The sequence below is a fragment of the Salvelinus fontinalis genome, chromosome 27, assembly GCF_029448725.1.
Source record: "Salvelinus fontinalis isolate EN_2023a chromosome 27, ASM2944872v1, whole genome shotgun sequence".
Lineage (NCBI taxonomy): Eukaryota > Metazoa > Chordata > Actinopteri > Salmoniformes > Salmonidae > Salvelinus > Salvelinus fontinalis.
Genome location: NC_074691.1, coordinates 24,852,234 through 24,879,424, shown reverse-complemented (window position 1 = coordinate 24,879,424; position 27,191 = coordinate 24,852,234). Strand labels below are relative to the sequence as shown.

The 27,191-nt window shown below is 41.4% G+C and overlaps 1 protein-coding gene across 2 annotated transcripts in view; it reads left to right on the top strand.

The window, feature by feature from the left end:
- The first annotated feature begins 2,989 nt into the window (after positions 1–2,989).
- Positions 2,990–27,191, top strand: part of LOC129825339 (kelch-like protein 29) — a 398,302-nt gene continuing 374,100 nt past the window's right edge. The window contains exon 1 of one of the 2 annotated variants that reach the window (XM_055885359.1): positions 2,990–3,290. The gene's annotated coding sequence lies outside the window, so the exon portion shown is untranslated. The remainder of the gene's footprint in view (positions 3,291–27,191) is intronic. The other variant, XM_055885361.1, reaches the window with a different exon arrangement.

The following is a 27,191-nucleotide window of genomic DNA, read 5'->3' as shown; positions in this document are numbered from 1 at the left end:
TATCTTTCTGAGTCTCTCTCTCTGAATTTCTGTCTCTAAGTTTCTCTCTCTCTCTGAGTCTCTCTCCCTCTCTGAGTCTCTCTCTATCTGTCTCTCTCTCTATCTGTCTCTCTCTGAGTCTCTGGATAATTTCCTTCTAAAAGGGTTCATTTTATTATCACAATTCACTCTGTTCTATTCTTTACTCTAATTCTGCAGCTTAACGTAACTGACTACAGAGCAGTGTGTTGACTGTTAATAATGTCAATGCTTGTCATTTTAGGTTCTGTCACGCCCTGGCCTTAGTATTCTTTGTTTTCTTTATGTTTTTTTAGTTAGGTCAGGGTGTGACATGGGGAAGGTATGTGTTTTTGTATTGTCTAGCGGTTTTGTATGGTAAAGGGGTCAGTGTCTTGTCTAGGTGTTTGTATGTCTATGGCTGCCTAGATTGGTTCTCAATTAGAGGCAGCTGTGGTTCATTGTCTCTGATTGAGAGACATATTTAAGGCAGTCATAGGCATTGGGGTTTTGTGGGTAATTGTCTATGTTGAACGTTTGTTGCTTGTCTATGCACTTACATCACTTAGCTTCACGTTTGTTGTTTTGTTTAGTTTGTATTCAGTGTTCATTTCGTGTTTTTCCCTTCTCTCAATAAAAGAGAAGATGTATTTTGCACACGCTGCGCCTTGGTCCTCTCTCTCACCCATAGACGATCGTGACAGGTTCTGTTGGTGGGATACAAGATCTGGTAAAACTATACAGTTGCCCATATACCTCTAATGTTACTAACGCAGAAATAGGGCTGCGAATATTACAATCCTCTACACAATTCTGTCATCTTTACAAAACATCTTCAGTTCAATTGTTTTCACCTATTGAATAGAATGGCATAAGAGACACTAACCAAGTTCTTAAATTTACAAGTACCTTTCATATAGTAGTTTGCGGCTCCAAATGATCACAATGGCGATTGGACGGTAAACCTACCACAGTATTGGAATGCTTTCTTTTATATAGCAGAGACCTTTATTCAAGACCACTACTATGCCACAGATTTCCTTTATCCTGACCTTTGTTCCATCAGCCTATTAGCGGTATGGATTCTATTTCTATGTAATGAATGCTGGAGCCATTCAATTGCTCCTCTTGGTGAGCTCCACTATCAGGGACCGACATCATGTTCTATCAGCAGCAGTCTGCACACAAATGCAGAAGCTGTTGATTTCTTGCGCCTCACAGTTGGCCACACATAAAGGTGTGAAATTACTTCTGCTTTAGTCAAATGTTCACTCAGTCATGTATTGAAGTTAGGATTCGTACTGAAGCTGTTGAGAAAAAAGTGGTTTTGTGTGTGTGGATGGGGGGTGTCAGATTGTCTTTGATTAATCAGGTGGTTTGTTGAGAAGATAAACACATATTTACTCAGTAGTCCATCCAAACTAATGTTCCTTTTTATATTGTTCATTTGTTTTTTATATACACATTTTTGGGGGGAGGGGTCTTCATTTGTGTGTTTTCCCCCCCCCCCCTTTATTTATCAAGGTAGGTTGTTTAGGACACGTGCTCCTTTGTCTTAGCCATTTGAAATATACTACCCCTGAGGATATATTGAGGCGGTAATGGATCAGCAACAAGAGGTTTAGACAAAGATGGCTACACTTATAGATGAGGTGGTGGGTTACTTCCCTTCCCTCCCCCCTGGGCCCAATTACTTCTGTTTATCGCCTTGAGATTCTGTTCACTTCATAGGGTGCACAGGGTCAGCAGTTTTATCTGGTTACAGTATTTCTGAGTGTATTCTCTTTTTGGCTATTAACAATTGATAGGCCTACTTAATTTCAGTATATCCGTTTTATTCTACTGTCAATTAAATGTACTTTAGTACTAAATCGTAAAATTAGATTATGACTTGAAAATAATTGCCACAGGCCAACATTTTTACTATAAAGAAATGTTCCTCGTGCTTTATTCTAGTGTGCACAGAGCACTCACAAATTGTAATATTGATGTTTCATTAATATTATTTTTGAAAGAGATTGCACTTCCAAAAATATAATTTACACCATGGTATTTTCAAAATGAATAAAAGGTGAAATAAAAAAATATACTACAAATCATCTAAATCATTTAAAAAATGTGATAACATCTTTAACAAATTATTGTAATGTTTTCAGAAATATACTGTGTTTGCAGCTCTAGCAGAAGCTTGAGAAATGTAGCACTCTTTTTGTGTCTGAGTCGACACAAAAAACTTTTATGCATGCTGTAGTAGCTACCTGCTGAGGCCTCTGGACGCTGTTGTGGGTCAGCTGTAGAAACACGTTCAGGTCAGTTGAAGCCCAACGGAATGCAGTGTAGCGCAACTGGGGCCCTGCGGCGACCCGACACACGCCACTGCGCATACATATCCATATATTTCTGGCGCATACATATACATATATTGCTGGTCTAGAGCTGGAAAACTAAAAATATAAAAATTATTCTGAAATGTATTACAGGGCTATGTTTTCGTTATTGTGACAGACTGTTATTTCCTTCCATTATTGATTGCGGCTACAGGGGCTTTCTTAATTTTACCAAATCAAATTGGAGAGGAATGTTATAACCTAGGCCTCTTGTATTTGTATTAATTTAGAAATGAATTATTGAAATGTATTATTCTTAGTAGGATTATGTTCAAATGTTGGGAGAAGGTCCATTTAATTGACACAAAGTAATCAACCGTGTACACATGATTAGGAAAGATGACATTTTTCCCGCAGTTTGGACACCTGACTTCAGGTGGGCTTTGGGCTGATGGTCGACTCCACAGCTCTCCGCAACGAATGTTTCTGCTTTTTAGTGAACACCGCAGCAAACAAAGCTACTAAGATGCAGTCTTTCCAAGATGTAAATTTATGTAGTTCTATACGAAGACAAGTGAGAGGCGCTGTAGGGCTCTGTAGAAAGCCAAAGCAAAAGGGGAGGAGCGGTATCGGGGAGTAAAGTAGCCACACGGTGTGTCTGTCCCACCAGGCATTCGCTCGAATCTAACCAACCGACGCTGAGCAGGGATCGGATAAAGACGCGTTCTGTGGCATCTGCCAAAACTCCCGACCACTCCGCTCACAATTGTCAACGGAGAGACAGTAGCCCGCAAACAGCGGATACCTGACAGGCAACAGAAGGGCTAAAGCAAGAGGCAACAAAATACATTTAGCCGTAAAATGCAACAGTCTTTGTTGGATTAAAATATCATTCAAAGATAAGCGTCGTATAGGCAGTGAAACAAGGACGAACGCCGGTGCTGAAGCTCAACTGCGACTAGGGAGGTAAGGATAAACTGCGTGTCAGCGCACGAAAGACTATAGGCCTACTTTATGCATTTTTTTTATGTGGTCCGTGTCAGACTGAGTTTAGGCTACGCTTTGCAGGACCTGTCTCATTATGAGAATGTCCCGTGCTTTGCCTGAACGTGTGTGAAGGTTAATCTGTGCCACCCCTTGCTGAGCTAAATAATCTAAGCAAAGGAGCGCTGCGGCTCTCATGTTGTGCGATCCCTTCTAGCAATGACCCTCTGCTAGAGAACTTCCTGCTAGGGTTTATAACTGGGGTCAGTGTGACATTGTTGTTGGCTGTGGCATGGGCTGGATGTGAATAAAAAAAACATTTAACTCCTAGGTATTGTCGGAATAATAGAAAGCCCAAGCTAGGTCCATGTTGAAGTGGTAGAGAAGGTTCTGAACCCTAGATTCTGGTTCTGAGAATGGACGAGGCACGAGTATTGTTCTCTTTATGGTTTATTCTTGCGTAACGTAAATTAGCAGGCGTAAAAGATGCGCCTGAGCAGCGCGGTTCTTTCTTTCAGGTCTGATGATATATTAATAACAAATGTCCAAGGAGGTTCTCTTCTACGCTGTTCAACCAATCCAGTAAATGTGGAGGAGGAGTTAAGATGGAGTGCGGCCTTAACGTCCAAAAGCAGAAGTCAGGTCACAGGCTCTCCTTCCATTTCCCCAATAAAAAGCATGGGGTGATTTTCCCCCCCACGTTCTTGTGCACATCCTCTTCTGTTCAACCTGGGGGTAGACCTGGCATAGTAAAAGTACATCTGTTTCCCATTTACTATGATATGGTATGTGTTAATTTGCAGGTGTCCATCATCCATTTCATATGATAAATTGCAATTTGGTATGGCAAATGTTAGCTAGCATTACCTTGGTTTGGGGTTAAGATTTGGTTTAGGGGAAGGGTTAGCCAACATGGTAGTTAAGTAGTTGTAAAGTAGCTAAAAATCAGTAGTTGCTAATGAACTAAAATGCTAAAGTTGACTGATGTGATGTGAACAAATAACCTTTGATTTGCATCCTCCAACTAAACAACCTCCTTTATGTTTTTGGCTTAAGTAACCTTCTGTCTAATTTAACCATAACAAACTCAACACACGAATTTGAATGTCAGATTTACATGTACTATTACGTCTAGTCTTTGAGGTCAGGCTGTTCTCTTAGTTGCTGTCACTAGCAGCATTATGTTTGCTATGTCGCAAGGCCATGTATTACAATACTGTCTGAGGTATTGAATAGATACAATACACATCACCAGGCTCGTCCACTATGTAGGCTAAACAATGCTGTGAATCCTCATTTACATTATACAGTCGGTGTATATTAGTCTATCCCTGTACATATTAGAGAAGGATATTGATGCGTCACATAAGTAATCCCTGCACAATCTCTTCACAGCACACTGCCAGCAGTAGCCTAATTCATTAGCCCAAATGTGCATGGACCATTGAACGCATGTTACGAAATAACTCTTAAGATGCCAAGCAGCATTTCGGACAACCATTGTTTATGAAACTGACTGAAAAATAAAGTACACTAGTTGGCTGTTAATGTGGTATACATTAACATACTGACACCTGCAACTAAACCTTATTATAACCCATGTACTATAGCAGTAACACACCAGTACTGAAAACTGCATGTGTGTTGAAAAACAAACATCGGTATTTTATTTCTTACTCAGCAACTCACTATCTACTCGGAAACAGATCTAGCTGTTCATCAAATGCACTATATTAGCAACATTATAGTGTGTCGCTAGTCTACTATACATTCTGAGGTGGACATAACCAGGTCAGTATTGTAAAAGGCAATTGTTCTCAATGACTAAAAGCCCACTTCTCAGGTGTTTATTAAGATACGATACGGTGGGGTGTTAAGGTAGGATACGGTAGAGTGGGACACTCCCATGGCCAACATTACATTGGTAAAGCTAGCATGTAATGTGAATCAAGCCTGGGATTAAGGGCTTTTATAGCAGCCATCTCAGAAGAGGCAGGGGGATCTGTAGTTGATGAGGTGAGACAATGCATTTGTCTCAGAGCTGTGCTCATTTAACTGGGGCTTCTCACCTCAGTTTAATATAGGGGCAGGATTGGCACAGCATATTTACAATAACTAGCCTTTATGAGGGGATAGGGCTGTGGTGGCAGAAAAGTAAGGGTGTGTGTGTGTACATGCGTGTGTGTGGGTATATGTTGGTATTTGAATCTTCTCCGGTTAATACAGTAAGTGCGTCATGAAGTGTGTCTTTGCCTCTCTGCAGTGATAAACATGCATCACCATCAGGGAATTATTAAAGTGTGTTGGGAACGTCTAGTTTAAATCTACTATATGATCTCTGAGACAGAGGCTCGTCTTGGCTCTGTGTTGGTTAGCTTTTGGTCTCTGACAGAGCTGGGCTGGTTGAACTTCTGTAGGACCTCGAATGAAACGCAGGCAGGCAATTCATGTGCAGTTTTTGCAGTTTGTTATGCTAATGCAATTGCAGTTGCCGGGCCTGTCATGACAAATGGTGTGTCCCTGCCAAAAAGTGTCACAATGGAATTCGATAAACTATTAGCGTCCGTTGCTATATCAACGTGTGATGACCTAAATGACATTATTTTAATCCCTGCTATGCAAACAAATCTGATTTCTGCAACAATTTTGCTTTTTAAACAAGTTTTGTTGAGCTAATAAGATGACAACATTACTTCAAACTACTTTTGGGTACCTTGTTAACGTTTCAACAACATGAAATCCATGTCTTAAACGTTGCTAGTTTTAGAAAAAGCAAAGAAAATGTGCAATCTGCTTGACACGTTACATACCTTACAGATCACAAAGTCAGCTCATTTCCACTCCATTCATATGCAAATAGATATGATTCATACAATGGCTTGTCTGGCTGGCATGGAATGGGCGGGGCACAAGTATTGTTATCTTAACGGTTCCTTCGGAAAGTATTCAGACCCCTTGACTCTTTCCAGATTTTGTTACGTTAGCCTTATCCTAAATTTATTAAATCGCTTTTTTCCCCCTCATCAATCTATAAACAATACCCCATAATGACAAAGAGAAAAACAGTTTTTGGACATTTTTGCAATTGTATTAAAAATAAACTGAAATATCACATTTGCATAAGCATTGAGACCCTTTACTCAGTACTTTGTTGAAGCACCTTTGGCAGTGATTACAGCCTCGAGTCTTCTTGGGTATGATGCTACAAGCTTGGCACACCTGTATTTGGGGAGTTTCTCCCATTCTTCTCTGTAGATCCTCTCCAGCTCTGTCAGGTTGGATGGGGAGTGTTGCTGCACAGCTATTTTCAGGTCTCTCCAGAGATGTTCGCTCAGGTTCAAGTCCGGGCTCTGGCTGGGCCACTCAAGGACATTCAGAGACTTGTCCTGAAGCCAGTCCTGTGTTGTCTTGGCTGTGTGCTTAGGGTCGTTGTCCTATTGGAAGGTGAACCTTCGCTCCAGTCAGAGGTCCTGAGCATGTTTTCATCAAGGATCTCTCTGTACTTTGCTCTGTTCATCTTTGCCTCGATCCTGACTAGTCTCCCAGTCCCTGCCACTGAAAAAAACATCCCCACAACATGCTGCCACCACCACCATACTTCACCATAGGGATGGTGCCAGGTTTCCTCCAGACTTGTCGCTTGGCATTCTGGCCAAAGAGTTCAATCTTGGTTTCATCAGACCAGAGAATCTTGTTTCTCATGGTCTGAGATTCTTCAAGCTTGCAAACTTCAAGCGGGCTGTCATGTGCCTTTTTACTGAGAGGTGGCTTCTGTCTGGCCACTCTACCATAAAGGCCTGATTGGTGGAGTGCTGCAGAGATGGTTGTCCTTCTAGAAATTTCTCCCATTTCCACAGAGAAACTCTAGAGCTCTGTCAGTGACCATCGGATTCTTGGTCACCTTCCTGACCAAAGCCCTTCCCCGATTGCTCAGTATGGCCCTGCAGAATCTTTTTTGTAACCTTCCCCAGATTTGTGCCTTCGACACAATCCTGTCTAGGAGCTCTACGGACAATTCCTTCAACCTCATCGTTTGTTTTTTTTTTGTCTGACATGCACTGTCAACTATGGGACCTTATTTAGACAGGTGTGTGTGCCTTTCCAAATCATGTCCAATCAAGTTGTAGAAACATCTCAAGGATTATCAATGGAAACAGGATGCTGAATGGCACAGCTGTCTATGGCACTGCACCTCAGTGCTAGAGGCATCAGTACAGACCCTGGTTCGATTCCAGGCTGTTTCACAACCGGCCGTGTTTGGGAGTCCTATAGGGCGACGCACAATTGGCCCAGCATTGTTAGGGTTTGGCAAGGGTAGGCCGGCATTGTAACTAAGAATTTGTTCTTAACTGACTTGCCTAGTTAAATAACTAAAATCGAGTCTCATAGCAAAGGGTCTGAATATTTATGTAAATAAGGTATTTTTGTTTTTATTAGATTTGCAAAAATGTATTTTTCTTTGTGGTATTGTGTGTAGATTGCTGAGGATTTTTTTGTTGAATACATTTTAGAATAAGGCTGTAAAGTAACAAAGTGGAAAAAGTCAAGGGGACTGAATACTTTCCGAAGGCACTGCATCTTTTTTAATGTGTTTTTTTTAACCTTTTTTATAAGCTTTTTGTCATTGAGAACATTTACTTTTCAAGAGAGACCTGGTCCAATAGCAGCAGGAGGGAACAACGTTTCAGACAAAACAATTCACGTACACTAACACAACATTAAACATAACTATAGAAATGCATACAGTACAACAATTACGTATGACTTTTTTTTTAAACACGAATGTCATGACTAATAAACAGCTGTTTTAAAGGCAATTACACTATTATATTTACATCGATTAAGTGTTTAAACTCCACCAACATGACTAGATCATCACATTTTAAAATGTTCAGGAGAGAATTCCAGGACTACTCTACCATGACCTGTTCTACTTCTTGGTACTGTTCAAAGCAAATGAGAATGGGACCGTAATTTATATTTATTTACCGACCTGATTAAAAAAATAACAAAGTAGCATTTTACCCAGTGTGGCCTTATAAATCAGTGTATACCAGTGTTTTTAAGCCTATGCAAGGTCAATGACAACCAGGCTACGGCGCTGTAGAGATCACAACGATATGTTAGACGTTTTTGATTGGTAATGAACATGAGAACCGCATGATATACTGAATCAAGTGCTCTCAGGGTTGTGTGTGTAAAACATCACAAAACTCTAAAACTGACAGTAATGTACATTGTACCAGCTCCTTCCTGGCCTCCAGAGAAAAGCAAGCCTTATGTCGGTAATAAAAACCTATTCTCAGCCTGAGCTTCCTTATCAAGTTCTCCACATGAACAGTGAAGCTCCGCTTGTCATCAACTACACTTTGACTTTATAGTATGTCCAGCCAATGTAGCAATGACATGAATAGTAACCGTCCTGGCATTTGAAAATGCCATGCATTTTGTTTTACCTGAATCCAGAAACAACTTCATACAGATTCTGTTGTATGATATTAAATGCTCTTTGGGCATTTTAAAAGCTAAAGCTGTGTATCTATTTTAGTTCCTAATATACAACAATGAATAATTTGGAACTAACAAATATGTTCAAGGGATACATTTACAACAATGAACACCTTGAGACCTTGCAATATTTAAGATTAATTTATTAAACTTTTATATTTTTTGGTACAGGTGTGTCAATTTATTTTTGCCGGTTTTTTTTTGTACTCACATGGCAATCGGACTAAAATACAGAATTATGGTGGAATAGAGAGGTGGGTGGGAGTAATGTTAAAGGGAACAGGGTAGTCAAAAGACAAGCAATTACATCTTGATCAGGTATGTAAATATACAGTTATTGAATTAAGTGAAATGTTCGATTGGACATGCAATGATGTTAATGGCAGACAGAAAATAAAGGATACCTGTCTAATTTATGTCAGTGGGGTTGATGATGGAGTTAAGGGACAGTACCTGGAAGAGGTGAGTTGTGAGAATCTCTGGGGTGGCGTTATGACCACTGAGTCATACATCTGAACAGTACCTACCTGGCAGTGAAGGTTACTTATCGTGACCTAGTGGTTAGCCTTGAGATTGGCACAGGGGTTCCTTCAGATAGTCAGTGTGGGTGCTGCTGACAGCATGGTGATGGCACCCACCACGAGGAGGCCTTCCACTCCTGGATGCTACACCTGTAAATGAGCTTGAGCATGATCATTTGTAAAATTGTCTAACCAGAAGTGTGACGGAGGTAGCTGGCCTTACCCACCCCTGTTGGACACTAGTGACGAGAACCTCAACAGTGTCCAGTGCCTGGACTTACCTGCTCCTGTTAGTCTGACACAAGCTACCTGTGAGAGAATTTGATGGATTAGTGCAGTGTTATAAATGAGAGATGCACTACGTGACACAAAGTATGTGGACACCTGCTCTGCGAACATCTCATTCCAAAATCATGGGTATTCACTTCGTATGGACAGAATTATCAATATTTAACTTTCATAAAATCACAAGTGTAATACATCAAAATAAAGCTTAACTTCTTGTTAATCCAGCTGCTGTCAGATTTCAAAAAGGCTTTATGGCAAAAGCTCACCATCCGATTATCTGAGGACAGCGCCCCGCATACAAAACCATGAAAAACATTTCAACCAGGCAGGTGTGACACAAGTCAGAAATGGCGATATAAAAAATGCCTTACCTTTTGATATTCTTCTGTTGGCACTCCAAAAGGTCCCAGTTACATCACAAATGGTCTTTTTGTTCGATAATGTCCTTTATATCCATAAAAAAAGTTTAGCTGGCACGCTTCAGTCAATAATCCACCCAGTTTCCCTCCATCAAAATGCATCCCAAACGTTACTAATGATCTTTTCCAAACAAGTCAAACAATGTTTATAATCAAACCTTAGGTACCCTAATACGTAAATAAACAATCAAATTTAAGACGGAGAATCGTTAGTCTTTACCGGAGAAAAATACCAAAGAACGAGCTCTCATTCACGCGCTTGTAAACATTACAGCCAAAATGGGAGCCACCTAAACTACAATTTCTGGCAAATTCTTCCAAAAACCAGCCTGAAACACTTTCTAAAGACTGACATCTAGTGGAAGACCTAGGAACTGCAATCTGGGAGGACTTCGCCTAATAATAAAAGTGACAGCCATTGTAAATGGTGGTAGGCAGAATTCTTTTGTAATTTTTATTTAGAATTTTTTGGGGGATGGTTTGTCCTCGGAGTTTCGCCTGCCATATCAGTTCTGTTATACTCAGACATTATTTTAACAGTTTTAGAAACATTTGTTTTCTATCCAAATCTACCATATGCATAACCTAGCTCCTGGGCCTGAGTAACAGGCAGCTTACTTTGGGCACGCTTTTCATCTGGGTGTGAAAATACTGCCCCCTACCCAAGAGAGGTTAATGTTGAGTTGGTCCTCCCTTTACTGCTACAACAGCCTCCACTCTTCTGGGAAGGCTTTCCACTAGATGTTGGAACATTCCTGTAAGGACTTGGGGTTTAGGTCAGGGCTCGGTGCAGGCCAGTCAATTTCTTCCACACCGATCTCAACCAACCATTTCTGTATGGACCTCACTTTGTGCACGAGGGCATTGACATGCTAAAACAGGAAAAGGCCTTACCCAAACTGTTGTCACAAAGTTGGAAACAGAATTGTCTAGAATGTCATTGTATGCTGTACCGTTAAGATTTCCCTAAACTGGAACTAAGTGGCCCAGCCTAAACAATGAAAAACAGCCCCAGACCATTATTCCTCCACCAAACTTTACAGTTGGCGCTATGCATTGGCACAGGTAGCGTTTTTGTGGCATCGGCCAAACACAGATTAGTTTGTTGGACTGCCAGATGGTGAAGTGTGATTCCTCACTCCAGAGAACGCATTTCCACTGCTCCAGAGTCCAATGGCGGAGAGCTTTACAGTACTCCAGCCGACCCTTGGCATTGCGCATAGTGATCTTAGCCTTGTTTGTGTCGCTGCTTGGCCATGGAAACCCATTTCGTGAAGCTCCCGACGAACAGTTCCTGTGCTGATATTGCTTCCAGAGGAAGTTTGGAATGCGATAGTAAGTGATGCAACCAAGGACAGACAATTTGTAGACGCTTCAGCACTCAGCGGTCCTGTTCTGAGTTTGTGTGGCCTACCACTCCGTGGCTGAGCCGTTGTTGCTTCTAGACATTTCCACTTCACGATAACAGCACTTTCCGGCTGTGGCGGTCATGAAATTGTCAGCCGGGGATTGTCAAGCAAATAACTGCCCGTCTCATGGTAATTGTCTGTTAATTAACACACATTTAGCGTCTCCTGTCTTCCACGTATAGCCTTCAAGCCACTGATGCAAACCTTTGGAACATCAACATTTTTAAAGTCTAATAAATCCATTTTTTTATTTTAGACCGGTCTAAAGAAACAGACTACATTTTCTTCATATGTTTCAGAACAGAATGGCATACTCTGCGTTATCCTTATGTTAGGCCCTGATCTGGATATGGCTGTGGGCTACACTAGTCCACTTAGAAGACAAGATTTGCTTAGATTGCCACAGCATTATTTTATACTATGAAGAATACAGTTGAACATAGCTGAATAAAATAAAGGATATTTTCTCCAAATTATTTGAGTGCGCACATGGGGCTATTCTGTGACGGGTTAACAAAGAAACAGGTATGCTTAATTTAGTTATTTATGCAACTTTAGTTGTGATACAAATGTTGGGCTATATGTTTAGATTTATTATGCATTCTAATGCTGCATGATGCGACTGATGGTGATTTGAAAAAAGTCTTATTAAAGGCATGAGCTCTGCTTTGTTTTTTGCACAGGCTGTACACACTCCATCAGTCTCTCATTCATAATTTTGACAAGCACTTGATAATGCCTCAAATGTCCCAGCTGCATCCCCTTTGTGTGGCCATAATCCCCCTAAAAAAATCCATTGTTTTTTTTCAGCCAGTCGCTGTTGTGCCCTTGGGCTGAAAATAATAATTCCCTTCTCCCCGCTGCGTGCCAAAGCACCGCTCACTCACATGGCTCTGTTATGTGATTGGTCCTTATCCAATTCCGAGGCGCATATTGGAAGAACTGTCCACATTTATTTTTCGTCAGCCAACAAGATGAGTAGGCCTATGTCAATCTACTATCCTGCATAGTACAAAAGTTGACCTATTCTGTGCGATAAATAAATATTCCAAACATAGTCTGGGATAGTTGTGGGATGTGATGGATCCTAAATTAATAAAACCACTAGCATAAACTTTTTAAGCAATGAGCCTGACAACACATGAGAACATTTAGCCTAATAGTTTATGATCAACATTTTAAGCTATTTCTCCACATTATAAGTGCAGCAATGCGCACACTATGGCTATAAGCATGAATGTTCCATTAGCAGGAAAACACCATTCTCAAGAATGACCACACATGCGATTGTATGTAATGCTTTTATTATGAAGGTGCATTTTTATGGTGAAAAATGATCTTCCCCAAACTTAACTCAAGCGCTGCGTATGTATGCCAGTTAGGCTCTACACCCGCTGTAAAGCAGCTTAATGTGCTTCATTTTAAGAAGTTATTCGGATACAAACCTTATCAAAACCTATAGGCTACATGAGGTGAAAACCTATAGGCCAATAGGCTACATGAGGTGAAAACCTATAGGCCAATAGGCTACATGAGGTGAAAACCTATAGGCCAATAGGCTACATGAGGTGAAAACCTATAGGCCAATAGGCTACATGAGGTGAAAACCTATAGGCCAATAGGCTACATGAGGTGAAAACCTATAGGCCAATAGGCTACATGAGGTGAAAACCTATAGGCCAATAGGCTACATGAGGTGTGCGACTATAATTTGAGAAAGTTGCACAAAAAAACATGCACTGTTTGCCTTAAGCTGGGCATCATTCACAAGTGATAGGCTAATATTGTCACCCATCACACTATTCTTGATTTAGTCTGGTCTTTACAATTACTAAATAATATCTGTGTGAATTTAGTTTTTTATTTTAAATGGAACATTATTATGCGCCTGTCTCAACAGGGGCAACGGGAAAAAATACATAAATGGCGAATGAAGGATGCTTTTCTCGTGGTTCATTTTAATGCCAGCCATGTTTTAAAGAGAAGCAATATGCTTAATATTAGGAATATTAGTTCCAATAACCCTTTTTAATGGGTTACAGAAGGGAATTTAGAGTTAAGCAAATTCTCTTCCTTTACTGAGCTTAATGATTATTGCCTCCACCCACTTGGTAACGTGATCGGTCGCCGTCAGATGCCAGCTGTTGCCATTCCTGCGTTTTGTGAAGGGTCCGATGAGGTCCACCCCTAACATTTTAAAGTGTTAGAGAAGATTACTTCATTCTTACCCGTATCTGTGTCAGTGTGCAGATGTTCATATTTTTAGGATACTGACACACACATTCTATAGTATTGAACTCTGCTGTGGTCAAATAAAGCAACCACTACAAAATAAATTATCAGGGCAAAATTTGAATTGTGATATTTACCGTTCATGTGCCATGGTGAAACAACTGATGTGCTTCAACTCCAGTGCCACAGTCTTCACCCTCAAACTTCTGGCAGGCTAGACCAGTACTGACCTTTTTTAAGTGACAAATTGAACCATTGTGTGCTCTATGACATTAATTGAAATCATAATAATGGTTAACTGTTTAGCGGGCTCCTGAGTGGCACATCGGTCTAAGGCACTGCATCTCAGTGCAAGAGGCGTCACTACAGTCCCCGGTTCAAATTCAGGCTGTATCACATCCGGCTGTGGTTGGGAGTCCCATAGGGCGTTGCACAATTGGCCCAGCGTCGTCAGGGTAGGCCGTCACTGTAAATAAGAATTTATTTTTAACTGATTTACCTTGTTTGTTTTTTTTTACATACCCTGAATTTCTAGCGTTGGCTAAATAAAACTGTCTGGCTAGCTAGCTGACTAGGCAGCCTGATGTTAATAAGTACAGTAGAAAGCAATGTTAATCTAAAAAATGCTTATTTCTTCCTATTTAACAATATTTTCTTATAAAGACAAATAATGGTAAAGAAAGTGTTATTCTTCCAGTCTTTTCGGTCTTCTGAAGCACTGGGTAGTCAGTCAAAAACACCTCCTTGGAGAGCGATTCTGAGGTAATAATTTCACGCAGACTGAGCGAGTGCTTATGATGTGAACTAGAACTGCCCAAGTCCTCCGTGACCGCTATGAGGTAAAATAGAGCTAAGCAACCACCATAGCAATGGATGCTTTGGTTCATTACGTAGGCTGGTCAGAATTTTGCAAGTTCTAGCAACAGCTGTAGCAACTGAAGCTAGAACTCATCGAATCCCATTGTGACGCAGTGGGAGGGGACACTTCTTTTTGGCAGGGGGACAGTATTTGGCACGACAGGCCCTATAAAATCTGCATTGTGGACGGAATCACGGAATTCAGACATTAAAACAGAATTCAACAATATTCAGAAATGTATTGAACTGAGTACGAAGTCAACTAAATGTATTAAACTAATTAGAAAATCCATTAATTTGCCAAAGATTATCATAAGACATTAACAAATCAGTGATTCATATTTTCCTTCAACTTTCTGAAAAGGTAAGGGCACAGGAATACCCCCGTGTGAGTGCGCGTTCATCGACCACTTTGTGTAGCCGATAGCGATGATGCTAATGTAATGACAACCATCTTCTGGAAGATGGAAAGGTTCTCAATTACTAAATTACAGTTCATATAAGGAAATCAATCAATTGAAATAAATTCATTAGACCCTAATCTTTGGATTTCACATGACTGAGCAGGGGTGTGGGCCTGGGAGGGCATAGGCCCACCCACTTGGCCAATCAGAATGAGTTTTTATCCACAAGGTCTTTATTACAGACAAATACTCAGTTTCATCAGCTGTCCAGGTGGCTGGTCTCAGATGATTCCGCAAGTGAAGAAGTCGGATGCGGAGGTCCTGGGCTGGCATGCTTACACGTCGGCTGCGGTTGTGAAACCGGTTGGACGTACTGCCAAATTCTCTAAAATGACTTCGGAGGAGGCATATGGTAGAGAAGTTAACATAAAATTCTCTGGCAACAGCTCTGGTGGACATTCCTGCAGTCAGCATGCCAATTGCATGCTCCCACAACTTGAAACATCTGTGGCGTTGTGTGACAAAACTGCACATCTTAGTGGCCTTTTATTGTCTCCAGCTAGAGGTGCACCTGTGTAATGATCATGCTGTTTAACATCTTATGGCTGAGATCCCGTTAACGGGATCGACTTGACAACAGCCAGTGAAAGTGCAGGGCGCCAAATTCAAACAAATCTCATAATTAAAATTCCTCAAACGTACAAGTATTTTACACCATTTTAAAGATAAACTTGTTGTTAATCCCACCAGTGTCCGATTTCTAAAAGGTTTACGACGAAAGCACACCATCTGATTATGTTAGGTCAGTACCTAGTCACAGAAACACAGCCATTTTTCCAGCCAAAGATTTACAAAAAGCAGAAATAGAGATAAAATTAATCACTAACCTTTGATCTTCATCAGAAGACACTCATAGGACTTCATGTTACACAATACATGTATGTTTTGTTCGATAAAGTTCATATTTATATCCAAAAACCTTAGTTTACATTGGCGTGTTATGTTCAGTAATGTTTTGCCTCTAACATCCGGGGATTTTGCAGAGAGCCACATCAATTTACAGAAGTACTCATAATAAACATTGATGAAAGATACAAGTATTAAACATGGAACTTTAGATAAACTTCTCCTTAATGCAACCGCTGTGTCAGATTTCAAAAAACCTTTACGGACAACGCACACCATGCTATAATCAGAGTACAGCGCTCAGAGCTCAAATAAACCATACAGATATCCGCTATTTGAGTCAACAGAAGTCAGAAATAGCATTATAAATATTCACTTACCTTCTATCTTCATCAGAATGCACTCCCAGGAATCCCAGTTCCACTAAATGTTTGTTTTGTTCAATATAGTCCATCATTTATGTCCAAATACCTTAATTTTATTTGCGCGTTCAGTCCAGTAATCCACATTAATGACACGCAGGTCAGACAAAGTCAAACAATTTCATTACAGTTTGTAGAAACATGTCATGATGTTTTTAACATAAATCTTCAATAATGTTTCAACCGGAGAATTCCTTTGTCGAAAGAAATGCGATGGAATGCAGGTCGCTCTCACATGAGCGTGCATGTTCAGCTCGTGCCAGACACCTGACTGGAAGCTCTCCTTCCCTCATTCTTCACAGAAGCATCAAACAAGGTTCTAAAGACTTTCGACATCAAGTGGAAGCCTTAGGAAGTGCAAAATGACCAATACCCCACTGTATATTGGATAGGCAAACTTCAGATTTCCCACTTCCTGGTTGGATTTTTTCTCAGGTTTTTGCCTGCCATATGAGTTCTGTTATACTCAGACATCATTCAAACAGTTTTAGAAACTTGAGTTTTCTATCCAAATCTACTAATAATATGCATATCTTAGCTTCTGGGCCTGAGTAGCAGGCAGTTTACTCTGGGCACCTTATTCATCCAAGCTACTCAATACTGCCCCCAGCCATAAGTTAATCAGCTTCATGATATGCCACACCTGGCAGATGGATGGATTATGTTGGCAAAGGATAAATGCTCACTAACATGGATGTAAACACATTTCTGCACAACATTTGCGAGATATATGCTTTTTGTGCATATGGACAATTTCTGGGATTTTTTATTTCAGCTCATGAAACATGGGACCAGCACTTTACATGTAGCGTTTGTATTTTTTTTGTTCAGTATACATAGTACCCTATGCCTACCTGGCAGAATTTATATCATGATTATTTTCATCAATCCAGTGGTCTTTTTTGTATAATCTGCAGTCACATGAGCACTCCAGGAATATTGCTAATCAAACGGTCTCTGGCTGGTGCACAGTTGAATTAAAGGGTAACGACAATCAAAAATCTAAATGTCTTAGATTTTTCCCAGACCCCAAATTTGGTCTCCTGATGTGGTTTAAGCATTGTTGTGGACTTGGAACAATCAAATTATTTTTGCTGTTTCAAAAACCTTACTGTTTAAGACAAAATGGAGAAAACTGATTTTGGATGGAGGATACTGTGTAAGCGCTATGTTGAGATTGTGATCGAGGAAAGTGACACAGAAGGTTGGTACTATTGTTTTGCCTGTGTCTTAACTCACTAGCTCTGTAGGTACAGGGAGGACATTTGGAGAAGGATTAGGCTACTTACATTACTTGATTGATTTGTTTTTAATACAATCAATGTATTGGTTATTAGTGAGCTGACGAAATAGCAGGACTGGAATAATCCCTCCCACGTATAGAATCCTGATCCCCTCTTCTTATTTATTTATATTACTCCTCTTGTCTTTGCCCTTGTAGTCCAGTAGCAATGCCAGGCTTAGGCTGTACAAGGTTTTAAAAACCAAGAGCATGCTACTGCTGTACCAACAGTCAGATAAACACGTTGGGGAAACTGACTTTATATGGCTGCCAGTGCAAACAAGATAGTACGGAGAGGCGTTAGAGCAAAAGGCCAAATGGGACTTCAATCTCTCTCTCGCTCTGAAAAGAAATTCTGAATGTTTTTATCCCAAGACCTCTCCTTCAGCCCTCAACGCCGCTCATTCAGCTATGGTGATATTCACCGTGGATGAGTATGCAGAATATTTAGCTAGTAATGGAGGCTATTGTGAAGGGTAATATACTTGCTAATGTAGATGGGGGCGAAAGGCCACAAGCTAGCTGCGTGGTTTCGCAAGCCTCTTTAGAAACCAGTGAACTATGAAAGGCAGTCTCTTCAGCTGCCCTCTCTCGCCCAGGAGCTCCGGGGGGTTGTGGCACTGGTATCATAGCACTAAAAGTCTGCTGTTTGACTACAGAGACTAGAATGGTCTCAGTGACACAACCCTGAATGCCCCAAAACCACAGGGGCACTCTCTGCTGCAAGGATGCAGACAATGTGTTTCTTTTTTTATGTACAAAAAATAGCCTACCTCCAATTTTATCAAAAAGAAATAGAAAGCATCCCTTAAGTGAATTTAAATGCCTTGATCTTTAGGAAGGTGTAAACAATGTATAATTATTTTGTATGTTCTGTATATTGTTTTGACACTAACTCCACTGCATTAAGTGCATACCATTTAGATTTTGGGGGGATTCAGGATTTGTTAGGCTACATTTAAAGAGGGTTTACATTCTTGTGCAGCTAAATCAGCCCATCAGTTTTCAATTATATGCAGTGGCAGAGGAAATCTGATGTACAGTACCCTCAAAGTATTGAGACCCCTTGACTTTTAAAAAATTGTTACGTTACAGCCTTATTCTAAAATGTATTAAATCGTTTTTTCCCCCTCAATCTACACACCCCATAATGACAAAGCAAAAACAAGTTTTTAGACATTATTGCAAATGTATTATTTTTTTAAACTGATCACGGTTACATAAGTATTCAGACCATTTACGCAATACTTTGTTGAAGCACCTTTGTCAGTGATTACAGCCTTGATTCTTCTTGGGTATGACGCTACAAGCGTAGCTTGAAATTGCGCTTAGGTGCATCCTGTTTTCATTGATCATCCTTGAGATGTTTCTACAACTTGGAGAACACCTTTTGGTAAATTCAATTGACTGAACATGATATGGAAAGGCACCCACCTGTCTATATAAGGTCCCGTTGACAGTGCATGTCGGAGCAAAAACCAAGCCATGAGGTCGAAGGAATTGTCCGTAGAGCCCCGAGACAGGATAGTGTCGAGGCACAGATCTGGGGAAGTGTTCCAAAAAATGTCTGCAGCATTGTAGGTCCCCAAGAACACAGTGGCCTCCATCATTCTTAAGTGGATGAAGTTTGGAACCACCAAGACTTCCTAGAGCTGTCCGCCCGGCCAAACTGAGCCCTCGGGGGAGAAGGGTCTTGGTCAGGGAGGAGACCAAGAAGCCGATGGTCACTCTGACAGAACTCCAGAGTTCCTCTGTGGCGATGGGAGAACCTTCCAGAAGGACAACCATCTCTGCAGCACTCCACTAATCAGGCCTTTTATGGTAGTGTCCAGACGGAATTCACTCGAAGGTAAAATGCACATGACAACCCGCTTGGAGTTTGCCAAAAGGCACCAAAAGACTCAGACCATGAGAAACAAGTTGCTCTGGTCTGATGAAACCAAGATTGAACTCTTTGGCCTGAATGCCAAGCATTACGTCTGGAGGAAACCTGGCACCATCCCTACGATGAAGCATGGTGGCAGCATCATGCTGTGGGGATGTTTTTAAGTGACAGGGACTGGGAGACTAGTCAGGATCGACACGAAGATGAACGGAGCAAAGTACAGAGATCCTTGAAAACCTACTCAGGACCTCAGACTGGGGCGAAGGTTCAACTTCCAACAGGACAACGACCCTAAGAACAGCCAAGACAGCACAGGAGTGGCTTCAGGACAAGTCTCTGAATGTCCTTGAGTGGCCCAGCCAGAGCCCAGAATTGAACCCGATCGAACGTCTCTGGAGAGACCTGAAAATAGCTGTGCAACAACACTCCCCATCCAACCTGAGAGAGCTTGAGAGGATCTGCAGAGAAGAATGTGAGAAACTCCCCAAATACAGTTGTGCCAAGCTTGTAGCATCATACCCAGGAAGACTCAAGTCTCTAATTGCTGCCAAAGGTGCTTCAGCAAAGTACTGACTAAAGGGTCTGAATACTTATGTAAATGTGATATTTCTTTTTTTTTTAATATAAATTAGCAATACATTTTTTGCTTTGTCATTATGGGGTATTCTGTGCAGATTGATTCAGATTTTTTTTTTCGTTGAATAAGGCTGTAACAATGTGGAAGAATTAAGGGGTCTGAATACTTTCCGACAGCACTGTCGATTTGATGAATGGGTTTTTAGAGGGACAATAGAGAGCGGAGTACCATGCCATTAGTAAGTTTGGTAGGCTACTAATGACCAGCTGCAATGGTCAAATGTAATATGACTGCGGTCAAGACTAGTGACTGCTGGTGTGGTGGTAATGGCAGTCACCCTAACAGCCCTACTTCAGACGACGGCAATTTCACAATTTAACATTTTAACCTTTATTTATATACAGTTTTTATAATTACTACCACAAAGATGACCCGCTAGTCCACCCACCATCAAATGTCAACTTAATGGTCATGTGCAATGTTCCCTCACATTTTTTTGTGCCACTGAGCAAATTTCAGGTCTGCTAAGCACAAACTATCTGTCCCCATAGGACACAGGTGTCAAACTCATTCCACGGAGGGCCGAGTGTCTGAGGGTTTTCGTTCCTCCCTTGTACTTGATTGATGAATTAACATCACTAATTAGTTAGGAACTCCCCACACCTGGTTGTCTAGGGCTTTATTGAAAGGAAAAACCAAAAACCTGCAGACACAAGGCCCTCCGTGGAATGAGTTTGACACCCCTGCCATAGGAGAACCTTTTTTGGTTCCAGGGAGAACCTTTTTTGGTTCCAGGGAGAACCTTTTTTGGTTTCATGTAGAACGCTCTGTGGAAAGGGTTCTACCTGGAACCAAAAAGGGTTCTTCACAGTGTTATCCTATGGGGACAGCCAAATAACAATTTTGGGTTCTAGATACCATACACTCGTAGAAAAATTTGCTATGTGAAATAAGTCAACTTTGAGCACCTTTTATCTCTTGAATGTTTTGACATTCAGGTCTAAAAAAACACGTTCTGAGCACTTCGGGAAAATATGTATGGAAAGTTTCGTTCAAATCAAAAGGGGTGCTGTCAAAAAGTGATTCAAATGGATTTACCCTTGGCAGCTGATGGCCTGGAATTGATTTAGCCTATTTTCTGTAATCTATGATTTATGTGACGGGAACAATGCAATGGATGCTAAGTGAAACAGCTTATTTTCATTCATATAGGCTCCAGCCAGCCTGTAGGTATTTTTAGCTCTGCCTTGGTGTATTCCATTGAGCAGGCATTGTCACTTTGGGCTTTTTCAGATAGTTGTCATGGGTTATTTGGTATTCCCTCCAGAAGCTAGCTCCAATGTTACCCTTCCCCTCCCCTCAATATGCTTTGGCTTCATTAGCCTCTAAACTAGCAGGCTGGCACCCTGGGTGTCAGGACCAAGTGCTACACTGATTAGACTATCAACCAATTGCAAACCAAGCCCTGGCTTTTCCCCCTAGCCTCTTCACTTCATGTGGATTTGAAAAATATAAGAATGCGAACATCAAGTAAATGTCTTAGAATAGAATAATAATAAACATAAACATTTTAGCATAAGTATAGTACAAGAAGGTACAATATTTACACGTGTATTGGGGATGGGGGGTAGTTTATAAACTGAGCACTATTACAAGAGTCTGGTAGCAGCAGTTCTCGTGTGTGTCAGGGAATTTGGAAGTATTCAGACCACATTTTGTTACATTACAGACTTTTTCTCATCAATCTACACACAATACGCCATAATGACAAACCAAAAAAACTGATCGCATTCACGTAAGTATTCAGACCCTTTACTCAGTACTTTGTTGAAGCACCTTTTGGTAACGATTACAGCCTCAAATCTTCTTGGCTATGACGCTACAAGCATGGCACACCTGTATTTAGTAAATGCTTTCTTAACACTTATTTTTCTTAACTGCATTGTTGGTTAAAGGCTTGTAAGTAAGCATTTTGCTGTAAGGTCTACTACACATGTTGTATTCGGTGACAGATACCATTTGATATGGGGAGTTTCTCCAATTCTACTCTGCAGACCCTCAAGCTCTGTCAGGTTGGATGGGGCCGGCCTCCCAGGTGGCACAGTGGTCTAGGGCACTGCATCGCAGTGATTGCTGTGCCACTAGAGATTCTGGGTTCGAGTCCACGCTCTGCCGCAGCTGGCCATGACCGGGAGACCCATAGGGCAGCGCACAATTGGCCCAGCGTCGTCCGGGTTAAAACCTGATGATGATAGAGGGCGCTATTTACACTTTGGGGGAAAACGTGCACAATTTAAACGGCCTCGTACTCTACTCTTGCTCGTACAATATGCATATTATTATTACTATTGGATAGAAAACACTCTCTAGTTTCTAAAACCGTTAGAATTTTGTCTGAGTTAAACAGAACTCATTTGGCAGCACACTTTCTGACCAGGAAGTGGAAAGTCTGAAAATGATCCTCTGTTCAAGGGCCTGCCTATAAATGGGCATGACACATGCACGTCATACACCTTCCAATAGATGTCAAGAGGATGTGAGAGAAGAAAGGAAGTGTTTATCTTGGTCTGAGGTGGAATAAATCATCTTGGCACGACGAGTCATCCATTTTTTTTTTTCTGGAGAGCGCACAGGTGGACCTGGAATTGCCTTTTGAAAAGCCGTCGTTATAGGCGAATACTATTTCCGGCTTTGATTTTATTTGATACATGTCACAATATCATCGTATAGTATGTTTTTTCAATATAGTTTTATTAGATTTTTGAAAATTTTTCGGGACGTTAGGCGTGTTTCGTTGTCTGTGTTTGTTGACGATGGGGAGCTTCGCGTCACTTAGCCAGTGTGCTTGCTAGTTCAAGAGGGAAACACGATGTTCTAAATCCAAACAACGACTGTTCTGTACAAAGGACCCCTTGTCCAACATTCTGATGGAAGATCACGAAAGTAAGAAACATTTTATGATGCTATTTCATATCTGTCGAACTGTGTACTAGTAGTTTTGCGCCCAGGTTTTGGGCACTTGGTCGACATAACGTAAGCCTTATGTAGTAATGAAGTTATTTTTTAGAATTCTAACACGGCGATTGCATTAAGAACTAGTGGATCTATCATTTCCTATACAACATGTTTTTTGTTGTTGTAATGTTTATGAATAGCTATTTGGTCAGAATAGGTGAGAGTCTAATAGAAATATCCGCACATTCTGGGAAAAATAAGCTACATTAGCATAATGGATAACCACTGATTTCAGCTCTAAATATGCACATTTTCGAACAAAACATAAGTGTATGTATAACCTGATGTTATAGGACTGTCATCTGATGAAGGTTAGTGAAAATTGATATCTTTTGCTGGTTTATTCGCTAACGTGCCTATTGCTATCGCTAATGTGCCTTGATGAATGAATGCGGTTGTGTGTAGGCTATTGTAGTAAGCTAATATAATGCTATACTGTGTTTTCGCTGTAAAACACTTAAAAAATCTGAAATATTGGCTGGATTCACAAGATGCTTGTCTTTCATTTCTGTACACGATGCATTTTTCAGAAATGTTTTATGATGAGTATTTAGGTATTCCACGTTGGTCTCTATATTTACTCTGGCTGCTTCGGTGCTATTTTTGACGGTAGCTGTATGCACATTTTTCGAACAAAACATAGATTTATTGTGTAACATGTTATAAAAGACTGTCATCTGATGAAGTTGTTTCTTGGTTAGTTTGGTTGGTTCTTGGTTAGTTAGGTTGGCTTTGTGCATGCTACCTGTGCTGTGAAAAATGTCTGTCCTTTGTATTTGGTGGTGAGCTAACATAAATATACGTGCTGTTTTCGCTGTAAAACATTTTAAAAATCGGACATGTTGACTGGATTCACAAGATGTGTATCTTTCATTTCCTGTATTGGACTTGTTAATGTGTGAAAGTAAAATATTTCTCAAAAATATTTTTTGAATTTCGCGCTCTGCCTTTTCAGTGGAATGTGGGAGAAGTTCCGCTAGCGGAACGCCTCGGCCAAACAGGTTAAGGGAAGGTTTGGCCAGCAGGGATGTCCTTATCCCATCGACAAGGTGTTTGGTGTTTCCTCCAACTCATTGGTGCAGCTGGCTTCCGGGTTAAGTGGGTGTTGTGTCAAGAAGCAGTGCGGCTTGGTTGGGTTGTGTTTCAGAGGACACACAGATCTCGACTTTCGCCTCTCTCAAGTCTATGGGAGTTGCAGCGATGAAACTAACTACCAATTGGATACCATGAAAAAGGGGTAAAACTAAGTTGGATGGAGAGCGTCGCTGCACAGCTATTTTCAGGCATTTCGAGAGATGTTCGATTGGGTTCAAGTCCGGGCTCTGGCTGGGCCGCTCAAGGACATTCAGAGACTTGTCCCGAAGCCACTCCTGTGTTGTTTTGACTGTGTGCTTAGGGTCGTTGTCCTATTGGAGGTGATCCTTGTCTGATGTCCTGAGTGCTCTGGAGCAGGTTTTCAAGGATCTCTCTGTACTTTGCTTCGTTCATCTTTGTCGTTCCAGACTAGTCTTCCAGTCCCTGCCTCTGAAAAACATCCCCACAGAGAATCTTGTTTCTCATGGTCAGAGTTCTTTAGGTGCCTTTTGGCAAACTCCAAGCAGGCTGTCGTGTGCCTTTTACTGAGGAGTGGCTTCCATTTGGCCACTCTACCATAAAGACCTGAGTGCTGCAGATATGGTTGTCCTTCTGGAAGTTTCTTTTATCTCCACAAAAGAGCTCTGGAGCTATGTCAGTGACCATCGGCTTCTTGGTCTCTTCCCTGACCAAGGCCCTTCTCCCCCAATTGCTCAGTTTGTGCCTCACCTCATCCTGTCTCTGAGCTCTACGGACAATTCCTTCGACATCTTGGCTTGGTTTTTGCTCTGACATGCACTGTCAACTGTGGGACCTTTTATATAGCCAGGTGTGTGTGTGCCTTTCCATATCATGTCCAATCAATTCAATTTACCACTGGTGAACTACAAGTTGTAGAAACATCTCAAGGATGATCAATGAAAAGAGGATGCATCTGAGCTCAATTGTGTCTCATAGCAAAGGGTCTGAATACTTATGTAAATAAGGTATCTGTTTTTATTTGTAATGCATTTCTAAACCGGTTTTCACTTTGTCATTATGGGGTATTGTGTGTAGATGTAATTTTTTTAAAATTAAATACAGCGTTATTCTAAAATGTAACGTAACAATGTGGAAAAAGTCAAGGGGTCGGAATATTTTTCGAATGCATTGTGTGGGTGTGTGCTAAGAGGAGGAGAATCAGAGCAGGTGTTCAGTTCAAGGGTTCAGCGTTCTGATTGCTTGTAGATACCGACAGGCTCTATCAGACCTCCTGTTCCGATACCGTCTGCCCGATGGTAAGGAGACAAAAGCTTGTGGCTGTGGTGTGAGGTCCTTGATGCTGTGTGCTTTCCTCTGTCACCGTTTTGAGTAGATGGGTGGGAGCATGGTCCCAGTGACATACTGGGACGTCTTCACCACCCGCTGGAGGGCCTTGCGGTCGTGGACGGAGCAATTCCCGTACCAAGGCTGTGATGCATTTGGTCAGGACACTCTCGATGGTGCAGTGGTAGTATTTGGGAAGGACCCAGGCGGCATGCTGAATTTCTTCAGCCGCCTTAGGAAGTAGAGACGCTGGTGCGCCCTCTTAGCCAGTGGTGGCGTTGGGCCACAACAAGTCCAAACCATTCTATTCAGTTATATCCACACATGGTATGACAACCATAGTCGAATGTTAAAGCACTATAGGCCTACAGATCACATATAGATCTGGGCTAAATCAAATCATCGAAGTTGCCCAAAGACAGAAAGATCCCATGCTTTGTAAACAACAGGTGTAGACTACGGTGAAATGCTTACTTTCTGGCCCTTCCCAACAATCGGTTCAGGGCAGGGTACTGGGCATAGGCTGTCTAGTGATAACTGTTTAACAGTCTGATGGCCAGGAGCTAGAAGCTGTTTGCCCCCGACGATCCATTGGGCTGACCGCACCACCCTCTAGAGAACCCTGTGGTTGCGGACGATGCAATTGCCGTACCAGGCAGCGATGGTCTTAATGGTGCATCTGTAGACGTTTGTGGGTCTTAGGGGCCAAGCCAAATTTCTTCAGAACATGTATATCTAGTACCATGCTAAGGCAGTACTTTGACAAATTCCTATCCAAACCATTCAGACCTCCATTAGGAGCTGAGGGGCTAGGGGTGAGAAAATTAAGGATTTGGTTTGGAACTGGGCCTTTTGTAAGAAGTCCCCTGCAGGCTGTGACCCTGCTTTGCGGTGAGCGGTCTCATCGGGGGGCAGGTTAAACTCGTTAGCTTCACATGATGACATGGCACACTAGCTCCACACAGGAGAGAGAGCCTGGGACACTGCCTGGTGGACATAAAACATCTCAAATCCTGGCTAGCTCGCCATCCTTTATTAATAAACAAAGACTCCCATTAAAGCCACGGTCTGTAAGATGTCCAGTGACCTTATTGTAGGAATCAAGATATTGGCACGTAAAAATTATCGGTATTGGCTCCATTGTAAAAAAAATACAAAAAAATGTTGATGACTCTGAGGGTCTTTCAGAGTGTGGCTTTCAACTCTATCTCATTGTGTTTATGTTAGCCTGTGACTGCAACTATACTGTTCCCCTGGTATCTACCTCCTTTATAGACCACACTGTCTCTTTTTAATAAGGTGTGTTTTATTAGGTTGTCGCTGCTTTGGAAGAAACATTGTCCATAATGAAATATTAAAATCTATTCCTGAGTAATGTGTGCTTTGTATGCGTTTTAAGAGAAGGAAGATGTTTGAGAGGAGAGAGAATACTGGCTGGACCTTAAGAGGGGTACAGCAGTGTTATGTAATAATTTATCTAAAATTGAATAATTGAATGTGCCTTCAGGAGGTGCTTGGTGGGAGCTGTGTGTGAGAGAGAGAGGCCTAGCGAATCAGTCTTGAGGTGGAGGGGTCATTCTCATGCCAGCCTCCTTTCCTCCTTCCTGCAGGCAGACTTAACCTGATATTACCCCGGCCGCCACCATCACATCCTTTACCAGTCACCGGAACAAGTCGCTGAAACTAATTTCAATCCAAAATCCACTACCCAGGCCCATGAATCGGCCATCCATGAATTGACAGTATCGTGGCCTATTTGTGGAATCACAACAGTCCAA